This window comes from Odocoileus virginianus, chromosome 17, assembly GCF_023699985.2.
Source record: "Odocoileus virginianus isolate 20LAN1187 ecotype Illinois chromosome 17, Ovbor_1.2, whole genome shotgun sequence".
NCBI lineage: Eukaryota > Metazoa > Chordata > Mammalia > Artiodactyla > Cervidae > Odocoileus > Odocoileus virginianus.
Window position 1 is genome coordinate 43,240,873 of NC_069690.1, and position 19,924 is coordinate 43,260,796.

At 38.1% G+C, this 19,924-nt stretch overlaps 1 protein-coding gene and 1 non-coding gene across 6 annotated transcripts in view; one reads left to right on the plus strand and one right to left on the minus strand.

Moving 5' to 3' along the window:
• Positions 1-19,924, plus strand: part of KANSL1 (KAT8 regulatory NSL complex subunit 1) — a 171,090-nt gene that overhangs the window by 50,482 nt on the left and 100,684 nt on the right. The window lies entirely within an intron of this gene.
• On the minus strand, positions 14,295-14,401 carry LOC139039241 (U6 spliceosomal RNA). The gene has a single exon (XR_011492564.1). It is a non-coding gene; the product is annotated as a U6 spliceosomal RNA (small nuclear RNA).

The following is a 19,924-nucleotide window of genomic DNA, read 5'->3' on the forward strand; positions in this document are numbered from 1 at the left end:
GCCTGGTGGGCTGCAGTCCATGGGGATGCGAAGAGTCGGACACGACTGAGCAACTTAACTTTCACTTTTCGCTTTCATGCATTGGAGAAGGAAATGGCAACCCAGTCCATTGTTCTTGCCTGGAGAATCCCAGGGACGGCGGAGCCTAGTGGGCTGCCGTCTGTGGGGTCGCACAGAGTGGCACACGACTGAAGCGACGCAGCAGCAGCAGTACAAGTTAAGTGTAATAATTGTAGTGTAAAAAGGAAAAGAGAAGATTCCAGAGGATGGTGCAGAAATGGATTTAATGGGATTAGTAACAAAGGCTGTATGGGTAAAACAGGGAGGGATCATCATAGATAATTGAGGTTTCAAGCTTGGGTAACTGACTATGAGAACACAACTTGTAGAATAACCCTTATAGTTCATGAGGATCCAAGTTCTTTACTAGGGTCTTAAAAATGAAGGTTTCTGTATTCCTTATGAGTTTCAGCAACTGTTAAAAATCAGGAAATGGCTTTCCAAGCAGTCCTATATAAACAGAGAAGGAGGGACTGAGCTATGCAGAGAGGCCTTGAAGCCTTACCTTGGAGACTTTGAGAATTGATTAATTTGTTTATTAGAGGTACTGAACACCTACTCTGTGCTGAGGTCCTAGGGGTATATAGTGGTGAGTAAGAGAAACACAATCGCTGCCCTGTCCTTATGGGTAAACTGGTTAGAAAGAGCGATTAATTAAATATTTAAGCAAGTGATCATATAGTTAATGGTATATTTATAATGGTTGTGGGTGCCATAGAAGCAAAGTTTGGAGTGCTGAGATGGTGCATATTAGGAATATCTAAGATGGGTGGGGATGTCCTAACAAGTATCTTGAAGTCAAGTTGCATGTAACTTGAGACCTGAGTGATGATAAGGAGTTGGTGGTGAAGAACGGAGGAGATGTGTAACAGAGAGAGAAAACAGCCTGTGCTAAGGCTTTGGGAATGGGGAGTGCTTGCTACATTTGAAAATGGTGCAAAATGTGAGGAGAGTAATGAGAAATGAAACTAGAGAGGTTGCTAGAGGCTTGGTCATACAGGTAGGCTTATAGGTGATCTCTAGTTTAAAATTCTATTGTGACACCGTTGACACTTTATTTATCATTGGATTTTGTTTTTTGTTAAGATTCCCTCTTACTCTTTGTAAGAGGAGAGTGGATGTGGACTTTGGGAAATAGACTGTTGTGGTGAGCTCGGTGAGACAATGGGAACTCAGCCTTTGGAGGGAAGAATGAGAGCACTGCATATTTTGGAGGTAGGGTGACTAGGACTTGTGATTGATTGGATGCGATGAATGGGTGTTGAGAGAGAGCAAAAGTGATTCCTAGATTTTTGACAGGTGTGACTGGTTTGGATGGCGCTGTTGGGATGGAGAAGGAGCAGATGGGAGGATGTTTCTAAATGGCGGTGCACCTTTACTAATTTTTATTTAAACATTTTGGCTGTTGGGCATACCCAGAGGTTTCAGTGTCATTTGCAGAGCATCTTGTTAAATTCCATCAGTTAGGTAAAATTGTTTTACTAGAAGAGTAAAAGCTTGGAGTCACATTATATTTCAAATGAATAGTACTTTAATTAGTTTCTCTATCCTCTCCCTGAGCAAAGACCAACATGGATTAAGTTACAGTCAGCCCTCTGGATCTGCAGGTTCCACATTGATGGGTTTAACCAACTGAAGACATCTGTGGGGAAAAATTCCAGAAACTTAGAAAAAGCAGTATTTTATTTTATTTTATTTTATTTTTAAAGCAGGATTTTAGTTTGCATTTCTCTGGCAACTTTTTATATAGCATTAACATTGTGTTAGGTATTTTAAGTAATCTAGAGATGATTTAAAGTATACAGAACAATGTACATAGGTTATATGCAAATACTACCCCATTTTATATCTGCAGACTTGAGCATCTGAAGATTTTGGTAAGGGGTGGGGAGAGGTGTCTGGGACCAGGTGTCCTGGCTTACCAAGGGACTTCGCTATTTTCCAGGCGAGGCAGAAATCCACGCCTAAGGTCATCTCCTTTTATGACTCCAGTTCATTGTCTTTTTCCTGTCTTCCATTTTATATCTGAAAAAATTATGCTGTTTGAACCAAGGGATTCAGTATATAACAAATACAAAGAGTAAATCTTAATAATTTTAATTCTCATTAATTAAGCCTTTGTAGTACCTTTAACCTATTTGATTTTATTTTTTATTTTTATTTTTTGGCCTCTCTGTATGGCATGCTGGATTTTAACTCCCCGACCAGGGATTGGACCTGTGCCTCCTGTAATGAGAGCATGTGGAGTCTTAACTACTGGACTTTCAGGGAAGTCCCTGTAGGAATAATTTTTTAAAAACATATTTTTGGTCATGCCTTGAGACATGCAGGATACTAGTTCCCTGACTAGGGATTGAACCTGCACCCCCTGCATTGGAAGCTCAGAGTCTTAACCACTGGACCACCAGGGTAGTCCCCCCAACGGTTTGATTTTATATTTGTATATATTTTGTATTTTACATTTGTGGTTATATTTGGTACAGATATAACTTTTATGAAAAGTTCTGTGCCAAATTGGTAAACAAGATTGCTTTGAAATCAGTTTCAATCTAGCAATAAAAATATCTGGCAAGTCTATTCTGCAAACAGAATATGCTGAAAAATTGTTGTTAATATGTAAATAGGTTGTTAAATTATAAATGCTGTGGGTTACTCTGGCAACCTAGTTGGTAGCAGTGTAGCAACCATATAGATTATATTCATTACTCAGGTTAAGAGGATTTGTGGAGAATATTATGTTGAGGGGGGTGGGAAGTGGACATTGAGGAGTGGCAACCAGGAAGAAGGGTTCAGTTCTGTTGTAAATCATTTTCTTCATGTTTTAGTAGAATAAAGGGTGTGAGCCGGGGAACTGAATGATGGCTTCGTGGGTGGGACCATTTTCTTGTTCACCCTCGTCCCTCTTGACTGTTTGTTCTCGTGGTGCTTGAGAGAAGCATCCTGGTGAGATACCAATGGAAGGAGATGGAGTTGAGGGCTATTGGGATTAAACTAATCTGAAATCCAGACCCCAGGAAGATTTTGACTGAAGTGATTTGGCTGAGCTGGGGAACTTTTTAAACCAACTTTGCCTAGTCAGACAGCGTAGTTTGTGATATACTGATAGGGAAAAAAATAATAACCTACATTTGTGGAATGCTTTGAGGTAGGTAATGTTAGAAGTTCTTTACATGCATTAATGTATTTAGTCCTCACAGTGATATTATCTTAGTTATACAGACTCATACTGAAGAATGAAAAGTTTAAGTAACTTGCTTAATGTCACATAGCTGATAAGAAATCAGGATCCAGTTGTCCCTCAGTGTCCCCAGAGGGTTGATTCCAGGAGCCCTGCAGATAGCAAAACCCTGAGTGTGCTCAGGTCCCTTATATAGAATGATCTAGTACAGTCAGCCCTCCGTACCTGCGGATTCAACCAACCCTAGGTGGGAAACCCACAGTTAAAGAGGGCTGACTATATTAATCTAGGCTGTTTACCCACAGCCTGGGCATGAACAAAACAAATTTTCCTTTGGATTTCATTGATGAAAAGAGATTTACCAAACATCATGTAAAATATGGCACTTTATATTCAAGAAACTTAAGTGATATTAAGTAATTTGATGGTGTATTTTGAGGAAAAGCATACCAAATATATCTCTTAACCTACAGTCCTGTTACTCATTTCTTTTGTGGAATAGGACTTGGGTGGTTTAGGTGTCGCATCATCTAGGAAGTGGCTGGAGTGGTTTTTGTTTTTGTTTTTTTTTTTTAAAGGAAGGAATTCCCTGGTTGTCCAGTGGCTAGGACTAGGTGCTTTCACTGCAGTGGCCTGTGTTCAGTCCCTGGTTAGGGAAATAAGATCCCACAAGCTGTGTGGTGTGTCTAGAAAAAGAAAGCGAAGCAAACAGAATTAGTATGTATTGATTACACCTTTGTTCTGCTAGGTGGTTTGCATTTGGTAAATAATATGATGATGATGATGAACGTGACACCCTCATTTTAAGTTGAGACCAAGACTAAGGATATGATGAATAATTTGCTTGAGCTCATGGAGATGATAAAAGCTAGTTCTTCCTTACTGCTCCATTACTGTTGAATTTTTATCCTGGAACTGATTTGGCCGGAGCAGAAAGGTGATTCTGTTTGAAGAAACGTAGCAACCTGAAGGGACGCAGCTCTTCAGAAGCCTCTCTGACAGCACATTACAGTGATGGGCATGGCATTGCCCATTAGGGATGATGGGAAGGTTAGATAGTTTCCCTTACTATAATAAATAACCTAGGGAAGTGCCTGTTTCACAACTTTTTCCCATCAAAGGGTAAAGTAAACATTTTTGATTATAGGGATGATTTATGTTTTCACTAATGTGGAAAAATCCTCTTATTTTTCCCCAGTTGCTAGAAAAATCTTTTAAGATATGAAGGTATTCTATGTTCTTTTTCCCTTAGTCTTCCCTGTGCTTACAACTGATAGTTGAATTGTAAGCATGTACTTAGTGTTTATGAAAGTATTTTCCTCAAGAAATCTCTGGTAAATTTGGCTACTGTAAGAACTTAAAAGGTATGAAGTAGCAATTGAAGAATATCCTGATTGGTTTTCAGCCCACTTATACAAAATTTGTCATTTCCGTGTCTGAGTATATGGTTTATCATTAACATTTGATTTTTTATTTGATTATCACCAGACAACCTGGAGGGTGAACTGGAAGTCAGTATTTTTATTAGCATTTGAGGGGTTAGTACTAAAGAGGGAATGACACAGTAGAGAGAATTTTGGACTAGTTTGAGAATTGTTAGTTTCAGTTTTGTCTTTTAATCTTCTTGGCTTAAGGTCCTCACATGTAAAATCTCCATTATACGTTTTTGAAAAATGTTCCTTTTTGTTTTGTAATGAGACCCAGGCAGAGATGGGAAAGGCCTTTATCACTGTTAGCCAGACCGTCCTGTTTTCTGAGGTTATGTTAACCGTCCAGGCAGCCCTCTGTGTAGCCTGCGTTTCCTTAGGGAGTCCCCAGACTGGGTCCCACCAGAGGGTTCATGGTGGAGCTGCAATAGTCTGCGCACTTGTTTCTGTCATGAGGCAGCCTGTCGCCAGTGTGTGCACCTGTGTGTAGCTGTTTCATATTGTGTTTGTGCCTCTGTTCTATTTGTGGCAGTGAAGAAATGTGAAAGTAAGTTTACAAAGTGTAGACCCTGAGGATGGGGTGTACAGTGAGAATGAAGACGAGGGGCCTTTACCAGGAAGGCGTCCTTTTCACTTAAGCTGTTTTTGGAGTGTACGCTTTGAAGAGAAATATGCCTAATGAAAAACATCGATCTCTCTTCCCCTAAAGTAAAACAATAAAAAGTTCTCTTGTCCCTGTTTCTTTCTCAGAAACAATTGTTTAAAAACTATTACAGATTGTAAAATTTGTTTATGTAGAAGGGATAGGAGACTTGCCTTGTCACACGTCCACATATCGCAGGCAGAATTTCAATTACTGTTCTTTAGATGCATAAAATTAAAAATAGTTGAATCCTTCATTGATTAGTTGTTTTTCATAGACTTTTACTTAGAATGAAAAGATCTGGGGTTTTTCTAAATAATATTTTTCTTCAGATCTTGAGAGTTTTCAGCTGAGTTGCTGTAACCCGTTTCTCTAGATTTCCAACTGGGTGAAAATGTTTTTTCTTTTTAAATTGGCACTTCCCCAGCATATTTTTCCAGCAAGTATTCTTTGAGCACACCCTATGTCTAGTGAATTTTGTAAGATCTTTATTCACAAGGCTGAAGACAGGCCAATCTTCTCTTTGTAAAAATGAAAACAGAATGAGGCTTGCTTCAGATTTGCTTCTACCCAGCTTTATTTGAAATTGACCTTTTATGCAAATACATTCAAGCATTCACAGAAATAATTTGACTTGGAAGTTTAAGTGGAAAGGCTAACTTTGTATTTGCAGAAAGTTTGGTGAGCTGATTGTCCTCTCAAATGAAAATTCTTTTGATTTGCTCTTACTGATAACTTGATAATAAGTAGGTCTACTGATAACTTGATAATAAGTAGGTCTCAGACCCAAGAGTTGAGAAGTGTGCATTCAAGATGGCAACATGATATATAATTACTTGGTTTCACATTTTATTAGGGGTGGGAGGTATTAATGTCTGCAGCAATGTTAGATTGTTTATAATTCCGTAGTTTTCCCTAAATAGTGTGATGACCTTCCCAGATGAGATAAATTTCCTTAATTTCATCCATGAACAGTAAGATTGGCTGACAAACTTAATGGAACGATAAAAAATAGTACTGCCCTTGGATGTTTCATAGTAGGCCAGCCTTCAAGGAGCTATGTAGTTTATAGTCCTTGAAGAGAGTCCTTCAGTAGTGATCAGAGGAGTTACCGGAGTTGATCATCTGAGTAGAAGCTAAGTTATATCAGTCATCTCAACAACAGAAGTGTCCTAAGTGTCCCTGTGGCAGTTCCAGAAAAGGAGAACCAGAATTCTCTGAGCAAAGGATAATTAAATATAAAAAACCTCAAGTTAACTTTTAGTTATTTGGAGACTAGCCTTTCAATATTGTGGATCATCAAGATAAACCTTACGCCCAAAGGGCAAGGAGATACTTCTCTGATAGAAGAATAAGGAATGGTGAAAGTACTGAAGTAGAATTGGGAACTTGGTTCCTGTCTTCAAGAAATAACTTATGTGACCGACTGCCCCCACCCTCCCATATTCAAGTAGAAGAGGAAGTGTTAGAATCACACAGTGTTTGCTCAGGACTAGATGCATGGAACTGACGCTGAATGCTAAAAGGTAGGGAGGGGGAAGGAGGGAGATTACTCTGGGCTTATAATAAGTAAGGTGATCAGAAGACCTGAGAAGAAATGAAATTTTAGTTTGGATCAAGAATGGGCACTTAGGTTTCCCAGAGGAAATAGGATGTTTCAGGTTCGAGGATGAGGAGTCTCAGATGGAGGAAGTTGTGTTGGGTAACAAGGAAGAGAGCTGTCTGCCAGAGATAAAAGGTTCAAGAAGCAAAACATGAGGTTGGAAGAGAAAGTTGGGGTCGCATTGCTTTTGAATACCAAACTGGTACATTTTGATTTTATCCTAAAAACAGTGGCGAATCACTAATGTAGAATGAAAGGCATGATTAAAATGCTCTCATAAAGGTGTCTTTGAGAGTGGATGTGGACTGGGTGGATTGGAGGTGTAGGATAGGGCAAGACTTAAAAGCCAGTAGCCTAGCTGTAAGTAAGTCTTTTGAACCAGGGTTATGAACATACACTGAAAAGAAAAGTCCAGATGCAAGACTAATGATAGAGACTTTGGAGAGAAGCACAGATTTGTTGTTTACAAATAAGATACCTCGGGAAAAAGATCAAGTGACTGTGCTGAAGATTATTAGGGTAAGAGTCAGGGTTCTGCTGGAGTTCTTACTCCACGTCTAACATATTTCACTGATTAAACACTTTAGGAAACTTGATGAAGTGACTGGATTTTAACCCTTGAAAATTGGCAGAATATTGATGTAACTCACAGAGGCAAGAAGAGATTGTCAGTGTTTCGGGAGGGAAAGAAATGAAATGAAATTATTCAGGGTGAAAGGTCTTTTGTTGGAGAAGAGTTTCCCTAAGAGGAGCGTTTGTGTTTAGCTTTTAAGTTTATCTCTTAAAGTTTTTTTATTAAAATTTTAAAAATCAAGGCAGGTGGCGCAGTGGTGAACAGTATGCCTGCCAGTGCAGGAGACGCAGGAACATGGCTCTGCTCCCTGGTCAGGAAGCTCCCCTGCAGGAAGAAACGGCAGCCCACTCTGATACTCTTGCCTGGAAAGTTCCATGGAGGAGGAGCCTTGTGGGCTACAGTCCATGCGTGCACTGATGTACATTATATAGTTTCAGGTGTAGAACATGATTCAGTTTATAGGTGTTGTGAAATGATCACTACAGTCAGTCTGGTTAACATCTATCTCAATAGTTACAGAATTTCTTTCCTTGTAATGAGAACTTTTAAGATTTACTGTCTTAGCAGTTTTCAAATGTGTAATACAGTATTAATAACTATAGTTGCCAGTGCTGTACATTACACCCCCATAACTTATTTTATAACTAGAAACTTGTACCTTTTGATTCCCTTTCTCCAGTTTACTTAAACCCCACCACCTGCCTCTGGCGACCACCAGTCTGTCGTCTCTGCAGCTCTCTTTGTATGGTTACCACCACCACTCCCAGCCCCACAATGGAGAGCCGGTTGTCCCTAACCAGTATATTGAGTAAACCATTCTTTTGGAAATTCTGCTGTGATTGTCAACTAAATTCACATCAATGTCTGTTAGTGTGTTGTCTTGTTTCATCTATTCAGTGTCAGTACCTGCATTAGTATCACACTGAATTACCAAAGGTTTACGTGAAGCAGTGTTATTCTGCGTACTGTCTGTAATTTACATTATTTCCCATAGGTTTAGATACATGATGGAATAACCACACAAATTATATACATGTATTTGTGAGGGCACTATCCATGTTTATTATCTTCTTCCATATGGATTTTACATCAGCTTATCAACTTCCTTTAAATCATGTTGCCAGGTGGATTGTGACTATATTAATTTGGAGATATGACATCTTGGCAACATTAAGTCTCCTAAAGTTGTGATATTTTTCTCTATGAAGTACTTTATGTTTAGAGTAAAATTTGTACTTCGCTTTCTATAGGTCTTGCATATTTTCAGTTGTGTTTATTTCTATGTATTTTACAGACTTTAACACTCTTAAGCGTGAGCTTATTATTGGTTAGGTGGGCAAACTCTATATATGTTGATTTTGTTTGTTTGGCTGCCTTACAGAATTACTCCTTTTAGCAATTCTTTCAGTTCTTTCCATTTGATTTTACTAGGTGGGTAGTCACTTAGAAGCTTGACGATGACATTTTTGTTTTCTCTTTCTCAATTGTTTTGTGTTTCTTTTTCTTGTCCAGTTGCATAAACTAGACCCCTCCAGTACATGGTTGGATAGTACCGGAGGTATGGGGACTTTTTTGTCTGCGTCCAGACTTTATTATTAGAGAAGTTATGTTTTGTCATTGAGTATCTGTGATTTGTGCTATGGGTTTGTGATAATTTTCTTTTGTTAGGTTAGTTCTTTTCATTTCTAATGCAATAAGAATTTTTGTTAGAACCATTAAATACTACCAATGCCTCTTTAGTATCTGTGGTGGTAGTTTTATATATATATGTGTGTGTGTGGTGTGTGTATATTTTTTTTAGAGCTTTTAAATGATTTCCTGATGTTGATTGACCGTTGAATTCATTTAGCAAATTTTTATTGTGTGCCTAGTATTTGCTAGGGGCTCTTCAAAGCCCTTGAGATAGAGCAGTGAGCAAAAAAGACAAAAATTTATGCTGTCTCTTGATTATATATTCCAGTAGGGAATGTTCTGAGGCCAAATATTATCAGTTATTGACTATGTGGATGACCTGGATTATTATTTTAGCATATGTCAAGTGGGATTCATTAAGTATTATGGTTCGTTTGTTTGCAAGCAGAGGGGACTTGCTTTCCCTTCACGTTTTTGACTTGGAATGACCTATGGTTTACTTTTTGATTCTGTCAAATCCTTTGACAAGGATGATCTGTTCACTGACCGATGTTTTTTGATAGAACTTGACTGTTCAGTATCTTGAATTAGTTGCTGTTATACTTATGGATAGGTCTTTGCTTATATTTTAAATTTCTTCCGTGGTTGTTCGTTTAAGGTTTTTAATCTCTTTCAAGACCAAATTTTAGCTGTACATTTTCCCTGGAAATCACTCATTTTGCCTAAGTTTTCAAATTTGTTGGTATGAAATTCTGCCTAGTAATGTCTTAAAATCTTCCCATAGATTATTGTTTGTATTGCTTTAACTCGAATCTGTTTTTTCCTTCTTTTTGCATCCACTTTTCTGGTTTATCAGTAAGCTCTTCTATTTCCTTACTTTTGTTTTTATATTCACTTCTTTCTTTGGATTCTAAAAAAAGTTTAAGTTTTAGGTCATTTATTTTCATTCTGCCTTATTTTCTTAAATTAGCATTTACATCTCTAACATTTTCTCTGAGTTCTTTGGCTGAATTCTAAGAGTTTGGTTTGTCACAGCTTTATTATTATTTTGTAAAATAGAGCAATTTTAGTTTCTCTTCAGTGTAATTATTTAGAAAGATGTGTTCAATTTTCCAGTCTTTTTTTTTTTTTTTAACGCAGCTCTTAAAGTTTTTTTTATTTCTAGTTTTGTTGCATTGTGTTACAGAATGTGGCCTGTGTGCTTTCTGTTTTTTGAATTTGAGACCCATTACAGAGCCCGCCGTTAATCCTTGTATGGGTATTTGAAAAGTATATGTTAATTTGAGTTTAATATAAACTTCTGGATATAAATAAGTAGTCATGATTATTTTTTACTAGATTCATACCTCTCCATCAGAGTTTATTTACTTCAGTTATTCATTGCATTCAGCATTGCACTGTGGGTGAAGGAAGCTTTAGAGAGCTTTAGTGTTTCTGACTGCTAGCCATGTGATTGTTGCACCTTAGTTTCTTCTGTATCGTAAAACTTATTAAAATAACACTTAGCTAATGGGGTTTTTCTTGGGCTTTTTACATACATTAGTTCCTCTATCTTATGTCCTATTTCAGTGCCTGGCACATAAATAATAGTACTGATTTTAGATTTTGAGTGTGTATCCATTGTCGAACACTATTGTCAGTTTTTCTGTGTAGCGAGTCCTTTTGTACATTGTGTTCTTTCTTTTAAATTGGGTTCTGTGATCAAAGGATATCATTTAGATGGATATTCCCCTGCCCCCGCCCCCCTCCCTTTCTAAAAGAGTTGTGTCTCGTTAGTCTGCTCTCATTGATAAATGAGTGTTCCAGTTTAACATCAAGCTTGAATGTTACTATTGTTATTTAGAAAAATGAATATAATAGGTTCTCAATGATACTTTACCTATATTTTTAAGTACTTGAGAAGACACAAGATTTTTCTGGCATTTACGTGTTTTTTCTTTCCCCTGACATTTGTGATTTGAGTAATAGCTGGCATAAGATAGAATTGTTTTTAAACTGCCTTCTAAATAGGCTTTTTACAGACTGTAGGAACTACAGACTCTTTCCCTCCTATTTGTGTGGTTTTTCCAGAAATGAATGTTTAGGTGTTTCCCATCATTTGCTCTCTTGCTTTGTTGTGAGGGGCTGCCCTGTCCATTGTAGGATGTTTAACAGCATCTCTGGTCTCTACCTACCAAAAGCCAATAGCGCTCTCCCCACCAGCTGTGACGACCAAATATGTCTCCAGACATTGCCGCAGGTGTCCCGGGGGTGCAGAATCACCCTTGGCGGAGAACCTCTAGGTTAGTCTTCCTTTGTTTCTTTGGAGAGGAGAGGGCTCTAATGTCCTTCCTCAGTGTGAAGAACGCCCTTTGTTTCACTTTGTGTAACGCTCTCCAGTTGTGTCTGCTTACCAGTGAAAAAACTAAAATTGAGATAAAATCTTGAGAAGGCATCTTATAAAGCATATAATATTTATAGTTCTACTGATTCCTTCCCTCACCATTTATTCCTTTCCCTCATCCCACCCTCATATTTCTTTGTCACCAGCCCTAAGAGAAGAATATACTTTATCTGTATTTGGGTAGTGTTTAAGGTTTTGCAATGAAGATGGACATTGATGACTCAGACTGTACTTTTAAAGGAGAAATTCTCTTAAGGACAGTCAGGAGGAATGTGTACCTAAGAATCAGAATCAGTTAGCTCCCCTCCCCCATTTCCAGTTGCTTTTAATACATGGATATTATTATGCCAGTCAGACTTTCTCAGTTAAGTTGAGGTAGATTGTGAACCATCACTTTGTTCTTTCAGTTCCCCCCACCCCTGTTTATTTCCTACTTTTCTCTTCCTCTTCACTATTTTATACCTTCCTCCCCCCTCAAAAAAAAAAAAAAACACAACAACAACAGGATATCCTTTTGTCCAGTTAGGCTCATTCCCCTGTACTTCAGAGTTGAGTTAAGGGTATTGGGGCTGATTTCAAAATGCTGCATCTGATTTAGAGGGGACACAGATGATGCAGTAATATCTGGCTGTAAGATAAACATGGCACTTGAAGCAGTTGCTAAAGAGAGGAAAGTTCTCTCTTTAAAACCTTTGCCTGTTGAGGTATCTGATGATGAGTTCATGAAATATTCTGTTTTACTGGTCAGCCTTTTTTGTTCTCTGACCTTTGCTGACTTGGGCAAATAACTCCTGGGGCTGGGTTTCTCCCCATCTTACAGCTCCAATTTTCTTAGCTTCTCTCTCCCCTTAGCACTGATAATTTTCTTTATTCTTTATTCTTGTATTAGTATTAAGAGGAGTGAGTGGATTGCAAGCTTTCTGGGTTGCTAACCTACTACTGAATAAACAACCTCGTCTCTTGATGTTTCATGAGTTCTTCAACTCTTGTGTTTCCAGATAGCCTTTTCATATAGTCTTGTCCTCTATTACTGGTGTTCTTTCCCTGTCAAGTGAGACTTGTGTATATGAAAACTTTGTGTAAACAGCCAGTGGAGTTCAGTTCATATACTGTGCTGCATTGTTTCATTTCCAGCCCACATTTTGGGAATGTGTTTCTGTGGCTTCCTTTATCTATTTGCTTGTTAATCCCAGAACATTTATATGCATAGGCTCATGATAAAAGAGAAAGTTAATAATAAGAGAACACTATTTTATGTAGGGTAAAATGACGTTGCAAACTAAAGCTGTCCCTGTGCCTGTCTTTGTAGAAAAGAAATGTAAAAAGGAACTTTCCATGTCTGATAGCTTTACATTTATTCATGTTTCTTATGCATTTCAAGCTCCATCTCTCTCCAGTCTCGACTAAAATGGGTTGGCGAGTTGTGTGCCTGCATGTGTCTTTTTGTTTGAACTTTCTCATTAAATTTACTTCACTTACTTGACAAGGAAGGTGAGTAATATTGCAGTATGACCAAGAAGTAAGCCAGGAAGACTTCATAGTTAGTAGTTCAACTTTCTTTCCCAAAGCTCCTGTAGATTTAAAAACTTGCTTTAAGTTCCTGCTGTTCTGTGTCAGGTGGGCTGATGGCCTGGTTCTCCTGTGTCAGCAGATGTCTCCACACAGTCCAGAGTCCAGACAGATGGGTGGGTGGAATGAGTTCCTTAGAGGTTCTACGTATCCTAATGTTTAAAAGTGATTTATCACAGGGGACTTTAGTATCTCTGGATTTAGTTTGTTTTTGTTTTTAAATAAATATTTAGCATTTTGCTGCTTTGGTCTCTTGCCCTGCCAGTCACTTTTTGAAAGGGGGCTACTTGGGTCAGGATGTAAAAACCAATAACTAATGATACTCTAGTTTGGTAACATGAATTGGCTCATTACATGATGTTTGCTTGCTGGACTTAAAAAAAAAAAAAAAGACCTACCACCTGTGTCACTGACACCTGCTCTTTTCAAATCCTTTTTGGCATGATCTAAATAAATTTCTGAAATCCCCCCTCTCTCTTTCTCCTTTTGTGTGTGTTGTCATTATTAGTTTCACTTAAACCCTCTGTCATCCTGTATAATAGTTGAGGCTGAGGATTTTAATTGGTGACATACATTGCTTCTAGGAAGTTTTTAGCAATAGAACTACAAAAGACTTCATAGTTGTGATGTAGTCCTTGATTGGTCTTTGAAGAGTATTTTGTTCTCTTGATGTGTTTAGATTTTGTAATCTAGTAAATTATTAACAAGTGAACTTTTGTATGAAATGGGAGTGTTTTAAATGATAAATGATCGTGATCTGGGAGTAAGTTCTAAAATACCAGTATCAGATGAGTATTTAAGTAGAGGTAGACATATAATCTTTATTTATTTATTTTTTTTATTGGTGCAGTGTGAGTACAATTTTTTTCCCCCAATTATTTTTATTAGTTGGAGGCTAATTACTTTACAATACAGTAGTGGTTTTTGTCATACATTGACATGAATCAGCCATGGATTTACATGTGTTCCCCATCCTGATCCCTCTTCCCACCTCCCTCCCCATCCCATCCCTCTGGGTCTTCCCAGTGCACCAGCCCTGAGCACTTGTCTCATGCATCCAACCTGGGCTGGTGATCTGTTTCACACTTGATAATATACATGTTTTGATGCTGTTCTCTCAGATCATCCCACCCTCACCTTCTCCCATAGAGTCCAAAAATCTGTTCTATACATCTGTGTCTCTTTTTCTGTCTTGCATATAGGGTTATTGTTACCATCTTTCTAAAAAAACATGGAGCGCTTCACAAATTTGCGTGTCATCCTTGCACAGGGGCCATGCAAATCTTCTCTGTATCATTCCAATTTTAGTATATGTGCTGCTGAAGCGAGCACTAGAGGTAGGCATGTAATCTTTAAAATGTTTGTCTATAGGATTACTTAGGCACTTGTATATTGATCTGTTTGCCAAAAGGTGCCAATTCTTTCAGAATTCTTGGCTTTTAAATTTTATTTCCTTCCATGTATAAGTGATTTTTAAGAAATCCGATCCATTTAACATCTTTTCCTTCCAAGGTGGGTATGATTCTCAACTTTAGCTATATACTATAATCATCTGGGTAACAAAAACAAAAAAAAATCCTGATGCTAAGATTGTATTCCAGACCAAGTAAAACAATCTCTAGGATGAAATCTAGGCATCTGTATTTTCAGAATTCTCCAGGAGATTCCATGGAGTAACCAAAGTTGTGAGTCTCTGCTTCTAGGATGTTTTTGTGATTTAGGGACCCTTAAGAAAAACAACTATAGACGTTATTTCCAGAAAAATGGGTATAATGACTTCTGGAAGCCTCAAATTAAGAACCCCTGTCCTAGAAGTAGCCTTTACTTGCTAGATTTAATTGGAACCAGTTGAATGTAAGAAGTTAGGTAATTTGTATGACGACAGAATATTCTTCATCACTCGTAAACATGTCATTCATTTAACAAATAACAAACGTATATCAGGTACTCAGGATTTTCCAGGCTGTCTTGTAGTTGCTAAGGATACAGCTGCCAATATAAAATTGCTGTTTCCATGAGATTTTATCCTAATGTGGGAGGAAGATGATGAGTAAATGATCCAGGGTCACTTAACTGTTGCTAAAGTGAGAAATACAGCAGCAGAGGGAGATTGAAACTGATAGTTGGCTGAGGGAGGTGGTTATTTTAAATACAGTGGTGGGGAAGGCATCTCTGAGATCTAAATGAAGTGAGAGAGGAAGTCCTGTGAAGATCTTGAAGAATAGTGTTCCCAGTGAAGAACAAGTACAAAGGCCCCCAAAGTGGGACTGAGCTAGGCTTGTTGAATTTTAAGTAAGAAAGCCAGGTGGCAGGAGCACATATGGTCATCCAGGTGTAGAATAACTGTCAGGAGATGAAATCAGAAACCCTTGTAGGCCCTTGTAAGAAGCTTGACATTGTAATTTCAATTTGACGGAAACTTAACCTGATTATAACACTATTATTAACCTTTAACTTCATGACTAAAATAATTTCGAAATAATCTTCAGCTGTCAGTTATTTTGAATTCAGTGGAAGGTTAGCACTCAATGCGTTGTGCTACTTTTCTGGAAAAGAATCTCAGCCAGGCTGAATTCTTTTGATAAGGGACCATCCATGTCTTCTTTATATTCATTTTGCTCAGCACAGATGATGTTAAACAGTTTTTGCTGACCGACTACAAAGGACCTTGCAGTCAACTTAGACAAGTGTTCGTAAATTTACATGAAAGTTCTAATGCATATTAATTTACTGGATGCCTGCTATGTGCTCATAGTCATTCCCAGTCCCCTTAGTTAGATATGGAATCCCTTTGAGATATTTCAGGTTTGGTTCCAGACCACTACAATAGAGTGAATATCACAATAAAGGGAGTCACATGAATTTTTTGTTTTCCTATTGTACATAAAAGTGTATGCTATTGTAGTCTATTAGATGTGCGATAGCATTATGCCTAAAAATGTACATACTTTAATTGAAAAATACTTTATTGTTAAAAAATGTTAACCATAATCTAAGCCTTCAGGGAGTTGTAATCTTTTTTGCAATAGTAGCATCAAAGATCACTGATTATAGATCACCATTAAAAATGCATAAGTAATGAAAAGATTGAAGGATTGTGGGAATTAGCAAAATGTGACTCTGAAACACAAGTGGATAAATGAACTGGTAAAATGTCAGCTCAGGGTTGCCACAGGACTTTCAGTTTGTGAAAACATAAAATCTGTGAAAGTCAGTTAAATGAGGCATGCCTGTGTGTTACAAAGGAAGAAACAGACTCCACTACAGTGGCAGAACCAGGATTTGAATCCAGGCCTTTTTGTCTCTTTGCGCTTTATCATGCTGCCTTCTGAGTAATGAGATTGAGGGTGATTTTTGAAGGCATAATCTGTTGAGCCAGTGTCATGAATTTTTGTTTATTAATAGAGAACAAGAGGTATTACCTCTTAGCCTTAGGTATTACCTCAAGAATACTGTGTTATGTGAAAGATTTTAACTGTAGGGATATTTTCTTGAAATAGTAATAATTTCTTAGTCTTAAATGCTTGTCGAGTGTAAAGTATTCAGTACTATGGGAGGTGCAGACATGAGTCATAAGGCTTAGCAGAGCTAATATGTTCCGTAAGTCATGTTGTGTAAGATACAAAGCGGCCGTGGTCAGAACACGCATGAAGCGCCGTGTCCGTTCTGCTGGGGGGTCTCTCGGTGCACGGGAGAGGACATTGGGGGGCACAGAGAGGTCTCGATTGGGGGTGGGGGCACAGAGAGGGGGTCGGGCTCTAGAGGACGGCTGTTCTGCACGCAGGGTTAGCAGAGGCTTGGAACTGAGGGGGTGTGAGGAGCCACAGCAGGGAAGGTGGAGATAATCTGTTTGTAGTATAGGGCTGGGGAAAGGAAATACCACTGTAGGGAATGAAGATTACACCTATTCAGAAGCATTTGTGTATCAGGCCAAGGAGTATTTGTGAGAAAAGACACATCTTGATCAATCACATGGTCTGTGGTGGAAGTTGATGTTAGTTGGTTGTATTAATGTGGGTCAGCAAATTGGCTTGTAGTGGCTTGAGGTTAGTTTTTTATAAATAAAGTTTTATTGGAACACAGTCATGCTCATGCATTTGTATACCATCTATGGCTGCTTTGGTTACACAGTGCCAGAACTGAGTAATTGAAACAGAGACTTTATATTCTGCAAAGTCTGACATTTTTACTATCTGGCCCTATACAGGAGTCTGCCAACTCCTGGATTATAGAGGTGGAGGCAGAAATCCTATTCAGCATTGTCGTTATGGCTAGGGTCTAATTCTGTGCCTTTATGACAAATGAAATGAAGGCCAGATTGCAGCAGACCTAGTAGAAAAAGAAGAGAGTGAAGGAGAGAGAATAATTTGTAAGTTATGTTTCGTTCTTTAAAAAAGACCTTATGTTAAATATGCTTTAGAGCTGTAATCTTGGGAAGTATGAATTTTTCCTGCTTGTGGTAAATATTTCCTCCTTGTTTTATGATTAGGAGTGGGTTTTTCTCAAGGTCTAACAAGGTGGTGGTCATACTTGTGACCATAAAACAAATTGTGTGTAACGTTTAAATTGTAATCCTTAAAATGTGACAAAGCTCTCCCACTGTCTTTAAAACTTCAGGGGAAAGGGTGTTTGTTTACCATGCTCCCCTCTCCCCCCAATTGTCTGGAGATCAAGTGAGTGCCTCTCATTTTTGAATGCTGCTTTCTTTTGGGAGTTGTAAGGAAAGGAGTGTAATGACATAGCCATGTATAAAACTTGTTACACTATTTGCTAATGTCAAAGTGTTAAATATTTATAAATACATGAAGTTTTTCACCAGTTACTGCTATTTATCACTTGCTGTGTATAAAAACCATGTGCTAAGTACTTTCTATAAACCATCTTTAATGCTTTAGAACTTTCTTCTGAGGTGGGATGATGTGTCCCTACCATTCCTATTGTAGCAGTGAGAAAACCAGGCTCCAGGAAGATAATTAAGTTACACACCTACCAAGGCCAAGGTTATTGTTACCCCAAACTTGCCCTCAGTTTATACTCTGGTAGTTGTTAAATTTTATGTCCATTAGAGTCACTCCAGCACTTCAAACAACAACAACAAAAAAGAACATGTTCCTGGGCCTCTCTGTCCGGGATTTGCCTCATAGGTAATTCTAACATTTGTGATCCTTGCATCAGACTTGGTGAAAACACTGCCATATGTACAGACTTCTGTTACCGGATATTGCTTCATGTGGGAAACAACTACTTTTACGCCTGTTCCCATACAGACTCAGGATTTTGCTTTTTGTAAACATTTTGAAATATTTAATTTAGTCAAGCAGGAGATAATGTGATTATGTAGTATCTTACCAGCTGATGATTTTCACCTTCCTCTCTTTAAAACAAATTTAGAATTTTAAAATATGTACAAAACATATTTTCTTCTCTGTTGCATTTTAAGCATATTTAATTTTCAGTTGGATCATGTTTTTGCATCCAAATATTGTGGCTTTTCCAGGTCGTCCTAATTTGAAGTAATACATTACTTAGTTGATTGGATCTTTCATCTTTTTAAAAGAAGAAACGTTATCTAGATGTAGAAAATCTTAGACCTGTCAAATTTCCGTGATATTTTTCAACTTTGCACTTCAGATTCAAGAGGAAAGAGTGCTATATGGTCAAGACTGTACAACTTGACCAGTTATTTGACCTTGGTTATGCCATATAACCTTTCTTAATCAGTTTCCCTATCTGTACAGTAGAGACCATACATAGATTGATGGCATGCCTTGTTTTCTGTTGTTTTGATCAAAAGAGTATGTGCAAGTTCCTGTGAAAACTGAAAAGAAAAGTGAAAGTGAAGTCGCTCAGTCGTGTCCGACCTTTTGCGACCCCATGGACTGTAGCTCACCAGGTTCCTCCCTCCATGGGATTCTCCAGGCAAGGATACTGGAGTGGGTTGCCATTTCCTTCTCCAGGGGATCTTCCAGACCCAGGGATCGAACCCAGGTCTCCCGCATTGGCAGGCAGGCGCTTTAACTTGAGCCACCAGGGAAGCCCAATCAAATATGAGGTAGTGGTATTTTCAGAAGCTTGTGGATGAATGAAGCATTTATTTTAGCGCTGTTCACAACTTAGTCTTGTAACAGCGAGTGCTTACTGAGGGGTTCTGTGGAGGTACACTGATTCTCTCTTTAGGAGATGCTTTTAGCTGGCTAGAATGAAGAACAAAAAGCTTTGAGAGGATAATAAGGATGGAGCACCTCCATGCTCATCATTTCACTTAGAGCTTATTAATGTTATTTTAGACAATTCTAGGTAAGTTTTGTAGTTTGATTTTGTAGCTCATATCTGAAAGGGTTTTTTAAGCTGTACTAACCTGACAATTTGTGCTCTTTGGTTTAAGAAAAAAAATCTTGTGTAGCTATTTATTGCATGGAAATTCAGACCTAAATAGTTGCTTCTCCCTGAGAACTAAGGCTGAGTTTCAGCATAGCACAGTTGTGTTCGTCATAAAGATAACTCTCCTGGGTAGCTACAATATTTTTTAAATTCCTGATGACAGAGGTTTGGGGAATTTAGAACTATATCCAGATATTACATTATCAAATAGTTAAGTAGAAATAGAAAATGTGTTGCATAAATCAGTAGATTTGTCTTCCTAAGAAACTTACGAAATAGGAAAGGCCAGGAGGTGGTGTCTGTATTTGAAATATGAGATGGGCCCATACAGGGTGAGTTGGAACATAACAGCTTTGTCATTGTGGATTCTTGAGTTCACCAGGCCTCTTAAGTCATATTACAAGAGACCTTTATTTTCATGCAGAATCGCTGCTTGGGCCTTCTCTTTGTATAGAGTGAGTTTAAAGCAGACTT